Source organism: Peromyscus californicus, unplaced genomic scaffold, assembly GCF_007827085.1.
Source record: "Peromyscus californicus insignis strain IS unplaced genomic scaffold, ASM782708v3 Scaffold_9__1_contigs__length_137607984, whole genome shotgun sequence".
Classification (NCBI taxonomy): domain Eukaryota; kingdom Metazoa; phylum Chordata; class Mammalia; order Rodentia; family Cricetidae; genus Peromyscus; species Peromyscus californicus.
This window is the reverse complement of record NW_026294617.1, coordinates 16,881,856-16,897,154: the sequence shown is the minus strand read 5'-3', so window position 1 is coordinate 16,897,154 and position 15,299 is coordinate 16,881,856. Positions and strand designations below refer to the sequence as shown.

At 42.2% G+C, this 15,299-nt stretch overlaps 1 non-coding gene across 1 annotated transcript; it reads right to left on the bottom strand.

The window, feature by feature from the left end:
* Nucleotides 1-5,739: 5,739 nt before the first annotated feature.
* On the bottom strand, nucleotides 5,740-5,846 carry LOC128106874 (U6 spliceosomal RNA). The gene has a single exon (XR_008216905.1). It is a non-coding gene; the product is annotated as a U6 spliceosomal RNA (small nuclear RNA).
* Between the last annotated feature and the right edge of the window lie 9,453 nt (nucleotides 5,847-15,299).

The window sequence follows — 15,299 nt, the reverse complement described above, 5'->3', positions numbered from 1 at the left end:
GGCCAAATATTTGTGAATCAGAAGCCTTATTGTTATGAGCATAGTAAAAAAAATACATATCCTTTAGACATGTAAAAATAGCTTAGTCAGGAACCCCACTACAACTAAGGCTTCACTTAATAACCAGAATTCAATCACATCAATCACTCATGATAACACCATGAGGCCCACTGGACAGTATATAGGCAGAAACCAAGAGTAATGCACTGCGTGCAGTTCACACATGCTGTCATTGATATGAGGAAAAAGAACTCCATTTCAAGTTGAGGGAATGCAAACTGGTGCAACCATTTCAAAAAAAAAAAAGGTGACACACGCCTTTAATCCCGGGAAATGACGGCAGGAAGCAGAAAGTTATATAAGGCGTGAGGACCAAGAACTAGAGCCTGGTTAAGCTTTTAGGCTTTTAGCAGCAGTTCAGCTGAGATTCATTTTGGATTTATTTTGGACTCAGAGGCTTCCAGTCTGAGAAAGTTGGTTATCCTCAAGAACTTGATGATAAGACCCTATTGCTGAAGCCACCATATGCTTGAGTCATAAAGCATGGCAAAAATCAAACTGGTAAAGATACTAAAGCTTCATCTCACTGACTTGCTTTCATAGTGCTGGAACATGCTATGTAAGGAGGAGACAAGCAATCATCAGTCTTGCCCAACTACAAGCACTTCAAGCTACAATGACTGACCTGACATGACCTGCTGCTGGTCTTAGGGAAGAAAATAACTTGAAGATAAATGTTATTTTATGCAGGTGGCCATGGCCATTCAGAGCAACAGCAGGTAGCAATTAAAGTTCTGCTCAGCAGATTAGAAATTCTCTGATGGGTATGTCTCCTTCAAGTGAGGCTTGTGAGAATACAGCTTCCAGAATGTATTTTGCTTCTGTAGTGTACCTGGATGCTTACTGCTATAATGTATATGGTGTGGGGAGTCCTCCACTACTTTTATTATAGTGTGTCTATCTCATGAATACATCCTGATCTACTGGGCATATTTATAACTGTGGATTGTCAGGAAGATGCTGTATAATTTTGACATAGTCAGGGACCATTGAGTTCCACTAAAAAGCTGCTTTAGATCACAGCTAAGGTTGACATAGGAAAACAATTGAATTTCTCTAGCTGCCAAGATAGCTGTACACTGCTAGCTGACATAAAACTTCAAAGTAGTTTTAGATTAGACCAGGTGCCTTGCTAATGTTTTTTTTAGATAAACATTCCCAATCTTTAAGTTCACAAGGACATACTGCTGTACTATCTGGCTAGGTCATAAAAACAAAGCAGCTCAATTATTGCTAGCTGGCAAATGAGTCCTTGCACCCTTTCCTGACCTCAATTTGTGAAAATACATTCTAACTAGTCAAGGCTACAGAAAATAACTTGACTCTGTAGCACCAAATGAGGGCTGCAGGTGTTCTTGAATAATTAGAAGTTACACACAATCTTTACCTTTGAAATGTGACTGTTTTATGACTCTTATTGCCTGAAAAAGTTTGTTGGCATATATAAAATTGTAATAAGACATAAGAGGACAAGATCAGTGAGAAGGAACAACATGAGAGAGAACAGCATGATGAGAACAACATGAAAAAATACAGAAAAGAAACCATCAATAGTATGTGTGAGTTTTTCCCTTCCCTAAAACCTCTGAGATAAACAAGTCTTAGTTTGTGCTATACTGTGGACTTTCCCTTGAAGCCCTTTCTGAAGTCTGGTACCTGATTCTTCATGGGTTGTGATAATTTTACAGGGCAAAAATCTGTATTCCCAGCTCTTGGAAGGCAGCAGGATTACCCCAAGTGTGAGACCAGCCTGATCTACATAGATAAATTCCAGGAAAGCCATCCAGCAAAACTTGCTCAAAAATATCAATTAATCCATTAATTAAAAAATTAAAAACAGGGTAAATGTAATTTAGTGAAAATATTTTTTAGGATTTGTAACAAAAGAAAAAAAACACTCTCTTACATGCAGTCTCCAAACCATCAAGAAAACCTTGAGTCTTGATTCAAAGATGGGATACATGATAAATTATTTGCCTTTAGAGCTAAGTCATCTATCTAACCGCACAATTATCCTACTGTGAGAAAACCCACTAAAGATGTAAAAAGTAATATAAGATATTTGTTAAGAAAAAGTCTTACTCTATTTACTAAAATCATACCAAAGAAAAATACTTTCAAACATCAAACAAGTATTTCTAAGGAAGGGAGCAGCTCAGTGGTAGAGCAACTGCTTAGCATGAACTCTGACTAGGTTTCACTCCCAACATGAAAATTATCTAGAATCATGGGGAATCTAAGATGTGCAAAAATATCTTTATTGGAAAAGCAAATGGGTTTTAAAAAAGGAAAGCTGAGTAATAATGGTGATTTAGAACTAATTCTTGTAGACATGGGTCAAAAAGGACAAAAAGCAAACAGAAATCATACACATCTGAATGAAAAACAAAATTATTCTTCAACTCTGAATCAAAACCTATGCAGTGTGAACAAAGGAACAACATTGCTACCTTTTACATGTTTAAATCATAAACCGGTCAGTGACCTGTGTGAAGGTAAGAGCATCAAGACAAGGTCATCCTTAGGTGAGTATGGAATTCAAGGCCACCCTGGCCTACTAAAGACCAGGTCTCAAAATAAGCAAGTTTGACCTCAAATTTTTAGCCCACATATATTATTTTACTTTTTCAAAGCACAACAACATTTAGTGGTTATATAAAAAAGATCTCAGCCAGGTGTGTTGGCACATATTTTAATCCCAGGGCTCTGGAGTGAGAGGCAAGCAGATCTCTGAGCTTGAAGCCTGCCTGCTGTACTCAGCAACTCCAGGTCCACCAAGGATACATATTGACACTGTTTCAATGAACCTAAAACCAAGGCCAGGCTTGCTGGTGTAAGCCTTTCTTCCCAGCACATGGGAGGCAGAGACAGGAGGATCTGTCTGTGAGTTCAAGGCCACACTGATCTACATAGCAAGTTACGGAATAGTGAGGGCTACATAGAAAGAATGTGCCCAAAAAACCCCAAACCAAAACAAAAAATGTTTTTCTATTCTATTGATAAAATTCAAAATGATTATTTTAAATCCGTAATATTAAATGAAAAAACTATTCATGATCTCCTCATAGTAACCAAATTATTCCAAGTATCATATTTTGCAATTAAGCAAAATAGTATGCATATTTTATGGATACTAGAACAGACTAGTTCTATGAGGTCAGAACTTTTCAGAACATACTGTTATGTCATACAAATTACAATAAAAAAATTGAACAAAAAATCCAGTTCTGTGTAACTTTATTCACTGCACATATCCTAAGGGTTCCTTAAATACTTATACGGCTATTGAAGGTTTGTGTGTGTGTGTGTGTGTGTGTGTGTGTGTGTGTGTGTGTGTGTGTGTGTGTGTGTTCATGTTCTTTCTATGTTGCCCTGACTATCCTGGAATTTGCTACGTAGACCAGGCTGACCTTGAACTCCCAAACAGATCCTCCTGTCTCTGCCTCCCATGTGCTGGGAAGAAAGGCTTACACCAGCAAGCCTGGCCTTGGTTTTAGGTTCATTGAAACAGTGTCAATATGTATCCTTGGTGGACCTGGAGTTGCTGAGTACAGCAGACAGACTTCAAGCTCAGAGATCTGCTTGCCTCTCACTCCAGAGCCCTGGGATTAAAATATGTGCCAACACACCTGGCTGAGATCTTTTTTATATAACCACTAAATGTTGTTGTGCTTTGAAAAAGTAAAATAATATATGTGGGCTAAATATCTGAGGCCAAACTTGCTTATTTTGAGACCTGGTCTTTAGTAGGCCAGGGTGGCCTTGAATTCCATACTCACCTAAGGATGACCTTGTCTTGATGCTCTTACCTTCACACAGGTCACTGACCGGTTTATGATTTAAACATGTAAAAGGTAGCAATGTTGTTCCTTTGTTCACACAGAGTTGATTCAGAGTTGAAGAATAATTTTGTTTTTCATTCAGATGTGTATGAATTCTGTTTGTGTTTTGTCTTTTTTGGCCCATGTCTACAAGAATTAGTTCTAAATCATCATTATTACTCAGCTTCTTTTTAGAGCTTATTTGATTTTCCAATAATGATATTTTTGCATATCCTAGATTCCTCATTATACTAGATTATTTTCGAATTGGAAGTGAAACCCAGGCAGGGGTCATGCTAGGTAGTTGCTCTACCACTGAGCTGCTCCCTTCCTTAGAAATACTTGTTTGATGTTTGAAAGTATTTTTCTTTGGTATGATTTTAGTAAATAGATCAAGCCCTTTTCTCAATAAATATTTTGTATTAGTTCTTACTTCTTCTGTGGGTCTTCTCACAGTAGGATAATTGTGCAGTTAGATGACTTAGGTTTTTTTTCTTTTTCTTTTATTAAGACATTTTCTATTCATTTTACATATCAACCACAGATTCCCCTATTCTCCCTCCTCCCACCCCCAGCCTTCCCTCCACAATCCCCGCGCCCCTGCAATTCCCACCTCCTCCAAGGCAAGGTCTCCCATGGTGAGTCAGCAGAGCCTGGTACATTCAGTTGAGGCAGGTCCAAGCCCTCCTCCCTGCACAAAGGCTGTACAAAGTGTCTCACCATAGGCACTGGGCTCCAAAAAGCCGCCTCATGCACTAGGGACAGGTCCCAGTCCCACTGCCTGGGGGCCCCCTAAACAGTTCAAGCTAAACAACTGTCTCACTTATCCGGAGGGCCTAGTCCAGTATAATGGGGGCTCCTCAGCTATTGGTCCACAGTTCATGTGTTTCCACTAGTTTGGCTAGTTGTCTCTGTACTTTCTCCAATCATGGTCTCGATATCTCCTGCTCATAGAATCCCTCCTCTCTCTTGTTGATTGGACTCCTGGAGCTCTGCCTGGGTCCTGGCCGTGGATCTCTGCATCTGCTTCCATCAGTCACTGGATGAGGGTTCTATGATGACAGTTAGGGTGTTTGGTCATCCTATCACCAGAGTAGGTCAGCTCAGGCACCCTCTCGACCATTGCCAGTAGTATATGGTGGGGTCATCATTGTGGATCCCTGAGGACCTCCCTAGCACTCTGCTTCTTCCTATTCCCATGGTGTCTTCATTTATCATGGTATCTCTTTCCTTGTTTTCCCACTCTGTTCCTGATCCAGCTAGAACCTCCCGCTCCCCTAAGCTCTCTTTCCCCAGATTCTTCCCCTCCATTACCCTCCCTCACCCCCAGTTTACTCATGTAGATCTCATTCATGTCTCTGTCACTGGGCAATCCCTGTGTCTTTCCTAGGGTTCTCCTTACTAGCTAGCCTCCCTGGAGCTGTGGGTTGCAGTCTGGTTATCCTTTGCTTTATATGTAGTATCCACTTATGAGTGAGTACATACCATGTTTGTCTTTCTGAATCTGGGTTACCTCACTCAGGATGATATTTTCTAGTTCCATTCATTTGCCTGCAAACCTCATTAATGTCATTTTTTTTCTCTGCTGAGTAGTACTCCATTGTGTATATGTACCACATTTCTATATCCATTCTTCAGTTGAGGGGCATCTAGGTTGTTTCCAGGTTCTGGCTATTACAAATAATGCTGCTATGAACATAGTTGAGCATGTGTCCCTGTGGTATGATTGAGCATTCCTTGGGTATATACCCAAGAGTGGTATAGCTGGGTCTTGAGGGAGATTGAGTCCCAATTTTCTGAGAAACCACCATACTGATTTCCAAAGTGGCTGTACAAGTTTGCATTCCCACCAACAGTTAAAAATATGGAACGCTTCACAAATTTGTATATCATCCTTGCACAGGGACCATGTTAATTTTCTCTGTATCATTCCAATTTTAGTATATGTGCTGCCAAAGCGAGCACTAGATGACTTAGTTCTTAAGACTTTTTTGTTTCTTGTATCCCATCTTTGAATAAAGACTCAAGCTTTCCTTGTGGATGGTTTGGAGACTGCATGTAAGAGAGTGCTTTTCCTTTCATCACAAAGCCTAAAAAATGTTTTTACTAAATTATATTTACCTTGTTTTTAATTTTTTAATTAATGAATTGATTTATATTTTTGAGATAGTTTTGCTGAATGGCTTTCCTGGAATTTATCTGTGTAGACCAGGCTGTTTTCATACTTGGGGTAGTCCTGCTGCCTTCAAGAGCTGGGATTACAGGTGTGAGCCCTATAAAATTATCACAGCCCACGAAGAATGAGGTTCCAGGCTGCAGACAGGGCTCCAAGGGAAAGTCCACAGTGTATCACAAACTAAGTCTTTTTAGCTTGGGTAGCTTGGTGGATATGCCTCAGCAAGTTCATTGCCATTTTGGCAGGCAGGATTACTCTATTGCTTCCTGTCAGCCACCATTCTTCTGGATCTTGGGGCTGTAGCTGAAGTTTTCTCCAGTCCTGCCTGGCCCATGGTCAGGACAAATCTCTCTTACCTGCCAGTCCTGCAGCCACTTAGACCCAACCGAATAAACACACAGAGACTTATATTGCTTACAAACTGTATGGCCATGGCAGGCTTCCTGCTATCTAGTTCTTACATCTTTCATCTTAAATTAACCCATTGCTATAAATCTTGCCACATAGCTTGTGACTTACCAGTGTCTTACATGTTGGTACTCAGGGTGGCAGCTGGCAGCATCTCCTGACTCAGCTTTCCTGCTCCCAGAATTCTCTTCTCTGCTTGTCCTGCCTATACTTCCTGCCTGGCTACTGTCCAATCAGCATTTTCTTTATACAGAGCAATATCCACAGCATGGGGCTTCCAGGCTTGGGTTAGGCTGTGGATGAGGGTCAAATCTTCTGCAGTATGTGCCGGCTTGTCAGTCAGTTTATGGAGGCTCAAGTCTGGCAGCTTCAGAGTTAGTATTGAGGCTGCTTGTTCTGCAGCTGCCTTAGCAGCCTTGTCCATTCACAGATTTCCCTGAGCAAACAGGGAGTCTCTTTTTTGATGTCCTAGACGCTGAATGATTGCCAGCTTGGTTGGGAGCCATAGGGCTTCCAGTAGGTTTAGAGTTTCTTGTTTATTTTTGATAGGTTTTCCCTCAGCTATCAGAAACCCCCTTTTTTGATATATAGTACCATGTATGTATGCCATAGCAAAGGCATAGTGGCTGTCCGTATATACATTAAGTCTCTTACTTTTGTCTAATTGTAAGGCTTTGATTAAGGCAATCAGTTCTGCCTTTTGGGCGGATGTCCCTGGGGCCAGAACCTCAGCCCAAATGTCCTCTCCTTCCATGACTACCTCTGTGCCTGCATACCTTTTTCCATCCTTGATGAAACTCGTCCCATGGGTGTACCAGGTGAATTCAGCATCTGGCATCAGTTGGCCCCTCAGATCAGGCTGTGTCCCACGGACTTGGCTAAGTATCTCAGAGCAGTCATGAGTTGGTTAATCCAAGTTGGGTTCAGGGAGCAGGCTGGCCAGATTTAGGGCCATTGACAAGGCAAAGCGTAGACGTGGGGGGTTAAGGAGAGGAGGTATGGTAGTGGGTCATGTGTGCATTGCTCAACCAGCAATTGGGAGGCTGATTGAAGACCCCTTCTATGGCATTCGGCATGGTCACATTCAGTTCTTGCCCCAAGATGAGCTTGTCTGCATCTATGACAAGCAAGGCAATGGCCACTGATTCTCATGACAGGGGCCATCCTGAGGCAACAGTATACAGTTTCTTTGAGAGATAAACCACTGCTTTCACCATGGCCCAAGAATCTGGGTAGGACTCCCTTTGCTACCCCTTTGTTTTCATCTACATATAGGCAGAAGGGCTTAGTGATGTCTGGGAGCCCTAGTGCTGGGGCTGATAACAGAGCTGTTTTAATCTGGGCAAACACTGCTCCTGTTCATCTGTCCAGTCAAAGGGCTGCCCTTCTCGAGTGGCTTTGTTCAGGGGTTTGGCCGTTTCAGCAAAGCTTGGGATGCAGAGGCGGCAGATGCAGGCTAATCCCAGGAACTCTCTAACCTGCCTTCTGTTAGTTGGGGTGAGTATATTTAGCACAGCCTCTGACAGCCAGCACTGCCCCCCTTTGAGAATATAGCCTAGATACGTCACTTTTTCTTGGCAAACCTGTGCCTTTTTGGCTAAAACTCGATACTGGAGAGTTCCCAGAGTCTGAAGCAAGGTCCTTATCCCTACCTTACAGTCCTTTTCAGTGGCAACTGCAATCAGGAGGTCATTCACCTACTGTAGGAAGACAATTTCTGGAGTGCTCAGTCTGGTAGGCATCCAGAACTTCATGGAGAGCCTCATCAAATATGGTGGATGAGTTTTTGAACCCCTGGGCCAGTCAAGTCCAAGTCAGCTGTCCATTGACTCCTTTTCCTGGGTCATGCTATTCAAAGGTGAAGTGAGCCTGTCTCTGAGGGGCCAGCGGTAGGCTGAAGAAAGCATCTTTAAAATCTAGCACAGTATACCATTGTAAGCTATGTGACAATGAGCTCAGAAGAGTATATGGATTTGGGACTGTGGGGTGAATGTCAATGACCCATTTATTAACCACTCTCAAGTCTTGGACAAGGCAGTAGTCATCAGAGTTTATCTTCTTGACTTGGAATAAGGGGCTGTTCCAGGCTGACTGACAAGGCTTTAAAAATTCCTTGGTCAAGTAGGCGACAGATGTGGGTGGTTATTCCCATCCGTGCTTCTGTTGACATGGGGTATTGACAGACCGGCATTGGAGTGGCCCCTGGTTTTAATTCTACCAAGATGGGGGGTCAGTGTTGAGCCAGTCCAGGCCCCCCTGTCTCCACAAATGTCTCAGGGTATTGTGTTAGCCAAGGACCCAATTCTTAGGGTGGGGAGGGCTGTTCATGGAGTCTATATTCATCTTCTAACTGTACTATTAGGACTTGTATTGCTTTTCCTTTTAAGTTTGTTCCTGCCACCCCTTCTTGTACAAAGGTTATTTGAGCCTCAATTTTAGTTAATAAGTCTCTTCCCAGAAGGGGGTATGGGCAGTCAGGCATGACCATGAAGGAGTGGAATACCTGGCCCAACCCAAGGTTCACCTGTTTTCGGGTAGTCCTTGAGTATTGGCTCATGTCAGTGGCTCCCTATACCCATACCCTTTCATTGGTTATAGAACCCATAGGCTCTGTCAGAACTGAGTATTGAGTACCCATATCCACCATGAATTGGACATGCCTCCTTTCCAATTTTGATGTTACCCTAGGTTCTGGGAGGGGAACCAAATCCCATCCCCTTCAACCGATCTCTTCTCTGTCTTTTGTCATCAACACCTGGGGAGGTGGCTTTTTTTTTTTTTTCAGAGACAGGGTTTCTCTGTGTAGCTTTGAGCCTTTCCTGGAACTCACTTTGTAGACCAGGCTGGCCTTGAACTCACCGAGATCCATCTGCCTCTGCCTCCCAAGTGCTGGGATTAAAGGCATGTGCCACCACCGCCTGTCCGGGGAGGTGGCTTTTTATGTCCCTCTTTTTGGGGGCATTCTTTTGCCCAATGGGCTATCTTTTTACAAGAGGCAAATTGGTCTTTCTGCAGAGGGGGGTCTGCCCTCACAGCAGGAAGACTTACCTTGGTTTCCAGTCAGGCACTGCAGCTGCGTTCACTTCTCTGGATCTGAAACCGTGGCCACCAGGACTAGGTAAGCCATGTCATGTGTCTGCCTATCCTCTGCAATTGCCATGGCATGTCTCTGCTTGTCATTTTCTGCAGCCTTCATCCTGTCTCCCTGTTCATTTGCTTCAATCCTTAACCTAGCCGGTCTTTCCTCTGGAGTTTCTCTGTTGTTATACACCTTAGCTACTACTTCTAGAAGTTCAGACAAACACTTTACTGCTAAACCATCTATCTTTGGTAGCTACTTTCTAATGCCTGGGGTGGCCTGATTAACAAAGTCTAAGATCACAGCTGATTTGTTACCAGCTGCCTCCAGATCTATTGCAGAGTAGACTCTGAATGCCTCCATCAGCTGCTCTAAAATGGCCACTGGAGACTCAGTTGGTTCCTGTAAATGTTATTAATTTGGTCAAATTGGTAGGTCACCATGCAGCAGCCTTGAGGGCCCCCCATTAGAGCCTGAGGGTAGATTTTTGAGGCTTTTTCTACCTTCAGGTATATTGACATTTTATTCAGGCCTGGTCAACGGGAAGGCTGCATTGATGAGGGCTTGGTTAGTGGTGGAACAGCCATCAGGACCCAGGACCAAATTTCAGGCTTCCACCACAATCCATTCTTTCTCTTCTTTTGTGAACAAAATCTGTAATAACTGCTAAGAATCATCCCCAAAAGGCTGATGAGTAAAAATAACAGAATCTAATAGGTTAATGCATCCTTTTGGGTTACCAGAGAAGGGAGGGTTCTGGTTTTTTACAAATATACAAGTCAACCATAGCAAATGGCCAGTACTGATAGCACATTCCCCTGTTCATCCTGTGGCCCTATTGCCTGGAGGGGCAAGGTGGTAGAGTGTGGCTGGTGTCCAGTAGCTTCAATAGGGAATGCATCGACAATTGTATGGGGGGCTGGCCATCACTTTGGCTTCTTCCTGAGGGGCAGGGGGTACCTGTTGAGGGTTTGAAGGGGAAGGTGAGGGTTATGGTAGGGGTGTGAGGAGGAGGTCTTCCTCTGTCCTCCCTTGCAAGATGGGGGGGGGGGTCGGGGCAGAAGGGGTAGCTTTCTTGGGCACACCCTTTTCTTTTAGCATAGAACCTGTGACTTTTGTGGCAGTTGAGTCAGGACTAGAGGCTTAAGCCAGGGTGCGTGTGTGTGGTGGTGGTGGTAATAGACCAGGTCTTCCCACACAGAAATGTAAGGAATATGGTCAGGGTGTCCTGGTCTTCTGTGGATGACCTCCTTGGTTTTCCAATAATAGATTGGTCAAAAGTGCCGTCTTGTGGCCACCTAGTGTTAAAGGCAGGCCATTCTAGCTCACATAGGCTTCTCAGGTGCCCCAACTTTAAATTGTCCAATTCAGTGTGACACCCAATGTCCTGAAGTCCTTAAAAGTACCAGGGAACAGGCTTAGTGGGGTGGGACGACTAGAGGCTTGGTCTATGATCCTAGGATGTTCAAACCACCAAAACAGAGGAGCAAACACAACAACAACAACAACAACAACAACAACACACACACACACACACACACACACACACACACACACACACACAAACGGCAAACAAAACAGACAACTGTGCACAGATCTGAAAATGAGACACTGGACAAATGACTGTGTCGTGACCCACTCTGTCTCTGCAGAAGAACTATAGGGATCCAACCCCCTCCGAAGAGTCTCCAGATCCACCAGCAGGATTCTTGGGCATCCCCTGGTCTCCCAGCCTGTGATCTGTGTGTCTGCCTAGATCTTAAACAGTCTATAAAGAAAGAGCTCCAACAGCCCGAAACAGAAACCAGAGCTTTCTTGGGCAAATTAGAAAGATACCTGCTAGTTCTGAGAGTTGGCGCCTTAAGAGTCAAGGGAGGGTGGTCTTGGTGGACTTTGGAAATCCTGGTGGGACCTCTAAAGGTTGGTCACAAAGTCCAGACCCCCAAAGTCCAGACCACCAAAAACCAGATCTGATGCAATGACAAAGAGTCTTTTAATTGTGAGTTCAGACCCAGGTCTCTCATCCATCTGATACAGTGGTGGAGCAGAGGAGATCCTGAGTAGCAGTGAGGCAGTGTATTTATTGGGGGTAAAGCAGGAAAATCTAGGGGTCTACAGACTACATAGGAACAGACCCAGGATTGGTGTACCTCCAAGCTGAAGGTACCTGTCCTTGGTTAATTGGTTAGTTATAGCTGCAGGGAAGTTTTGCTCTCTTGTGGTAGTTGCTGTGATTATGCATTCCATCTTTATTAGAAAAGCACCTCAAGAGCCTGCTAGTTTCACTTCTCATTGGTTCTTTAACATATGGGGACATCTGGTTTTTCTTAGTAACTAGGACTGAATTCAAGGTCAGGGGCTCAAGGGCTCATCCTGTTGAGTCAGAGGCCTACAATCTGCTGGGTCTTGTCTGCAGCAGCTGCTGAATAGCCAAGGCAGGGGTCTAGGCAACGGCCTGGGTTCCTCAGTGTACACAAATGATTTTAACAACTGTTATTTGCAATATCATCCAACTGGAGCCTGCCACAAGTCCTTCTGTGGTGAAATACTTAAAAGGAAATATATAAAGATATGTTCCACAGGCATGATGTATACTTGGTACTCTATGAGTGAACATCCAAATAATATGCAGTAATATGAGTCATTAAGTGAAACTCCAATTATGATTGTTGGAAAAGAATTTCCAAAAGCCCAAATACAGCTTATGCTCCTCAATATACTGTGTTCTTGAAAAGAAACCACCACAGAAATGGATAGTGGATAATGGCTTGAGAACTACAAAAAGGATGGTCAACACAAGAAGCCCACTGTTGTTATTGTAAAACCAGGGCCAGGCATGAGATATGTCCTTCAAATCATTGGTCAGGACAATCTAAACAACTCCCCAAGCAATGCAGTTTATTGACCTTGTTGGCAGTTTCCTCTCAGGGCTTGATGATGAGCCCATATTACTGAGGATGCTACACACTATGGACACAGGACTTAGAAGGTTGGAGCTGAATCTAACCTGAAAGCCACTTCCTGTGTTCTAGCTTCGATGGTTACAGAGAATACTATACAAATTTCCAAAGGAGGGAAGCAGATATGCAGTCCTATCTAACTACAGCATATATGGACCATGGCAACTACCAGCCAGATAAGATCATATAAAGTTGTGAGAAGTGGCACTCACTCAATGGCTCCCCACAATTGTCTAACTAGACTTCTGTCTAACTCAAGAGGAGGGAAATCATAAACTGGTACTAGAATCTTAGCCAGCTTCTTGAGGCTAGTGAGGTTATGGACCTTGGAAAACTATCTATTACCACTACTTTGCTAGACCATCATAATCCCTTACTGAGTTCTAAATTTTGTCCTTATACCCACAGGTAAGTGTAGATACCACTCCCTCCCATTCTAAGAAGCCACTCTTTACAGAAAATGGAGGCCAGCATAGAAAGGCACAATTGGAAACACTAGCTATCACTAAATCGTGGGAAACCCAGTCCCAGTAAATAGATCTATATGTATCTCCTGCATGTTTGGTTCAGGGGACATCACAGAAGAGGGGTTGGGACAACTGTAAGAGCCCAAACACAGGAAGTCTGCTGTGAAACAGTCTGTCCTAGAAACAGCTTCATAAACAAGACCAGAACAATGGCACTGTCAATGGACATGTTAACAGTAAAGATAAGATATTTCACAGGGTCACGTGTCTAGAAAAGGAAGTACAGAAAACTAATGATTGCTGGAAAAAGGAAAAATAGCATTTTCCCAGGATCTAACCCCTGTGTTGGTTTTCCAGTGCAGAGTGGCTGGCCTTGAAATCATAGACACACAAATAATGAAAATAGAGTCAGCAAGAACTATTTATGTGTGTGTGTGTGTATATATATATACATATATATATATATATATATGCATAACTAGATATATTTATATACAAATGTAAAGCATATATAATTTATATGTATATACTTGTGTAAAAGCAATAATAATGTGGCAATGTTGAGAGAGGGTGGCATTTTCTAAGAAACAGGACCCACAAGGATGCCACCCTGTAATTGCAAGTGCTGTTCTCTGAAGGGATTAAAGTTGATTTAGTGTGACCTTTCTAGTAGATACATGAGCATAATTAACAGAGGACAACAGTAAGCCTGTCTTCACTGTTTGGCTCATGTCTCACCACATGCTGTCTCATTCATGTCTCTGACATGATGACATTTGATTTGATGCAACATAATCAAGGTTACAGTGACTAGAGGGCAAATTGATAGACGACTCTTATTCTTTTAAACTTTACAGCAATGAGCGCTGGGAAATAATTTTATATATAGTTATCATAGCACACTAGGGTTTGGGGATACAGGTTACTTTTGATATGAATGGATGATAATATTTCTATTGTACAAATTTGTGTCATCACAGTATCTCTGTTCATCCCTGAAACTATTTTTGAATCTAAAATTGTATCTTGATTTAAAAAAAAATGAGGGAAAAGCACATATCATTTTGTCAGTTATGTCACAATCCTCAGAACTCTGATGTCACAGAGGTCAGTCACCTTGACTACTGCAGACTCCTCAGACTTCAGTAGTTAGTCTGCCAACTGCTGTAGCTATCTTTGGTGTTTAGTGCCGTGGAGGAAAAAGAGAATTTCAAGTCCATTGAAAGGCCCTCCATTCCAGGCTCTGCTGAAAAGGTATTCTCTAATATCTACTTTTGATCCTTAGGATAGGCTGGTGGTCTCAGGAGATGTCCTATCTTGATTCTTCCAGATTGTGTGAACTAAGTATAACACTACAGCTCTAGCTTCATGAAAAGCTACTTAGGATAATAACCTTAAGTGCTGTTCTCTAAAGAAAGGAGACTCTAAACTGTCAGGGGAGATATGTTCTGAACCACATGGTAGGAAAACCTCTGATTCTTAAAATGGCTTTTGGAGTTATATTGAGGTTTTATGCCCTGCTCAGTTGTGTTGTTTTAACTATTTTGACCATAGATCATTACTGGATAGTGGTCACATTTCATCCAAAGTCCTACAAACTCTCCTGTTTTTCAGAATCTTTTGATCCTTCCAAAATTATTTGCTGTTCTTCTGCACCTATTTCTCAAAATTTGAACAATGCTTATGACAGAAATGACTTTCCAAGAATTCTCACTCCCTTGAATTTTTATGCTAGTATGTAAATAAATTGGAGCTAATTGTTCACATACCTTCCTAAATTTTTCAGTTTTGGGGAACAACTACATTGTTTGTTTGTTTTTGTTGTTTGTTTTGTTTGTTGGTTTGGTTTAACCCCTTCTTGTCATTATATACCTTCTCAAATTTTTCAGTTTTGGGGACAACTACTTTTTTTCTTATCCCTTCTTGTCGTTTTTGTCTAAGTCCTTGCTCAGTAAATGTGTTGTATTTATGTGAGTCTTTCTTGAAGAATGCAGCATAGAAAATGAGCTTAATATGTATGCACACACACATATGGGTGTGTATATACAAACATAGTGTATAGGTAGCTATACTGCATAGATTAATGAGATCTCTAGCAATTAATCCTCTTGAAATTTGTGTGAATGTACATTTTCATTCCTTAATTTTAGTGACATCTGTAATCATTGAATATGAACCTAATTGAAGCCTTTTCTTAGTTTCAGCCTCTTTTCTTGCATTGTTAAATTTATTTTACTTTAGTAGCTTTTACACAGACAGAAATGTTTAAGTAATTGTGAAAAGCAGTCTGGTCATATACACTATACAATAGAAGTTGCTCATTTTCCG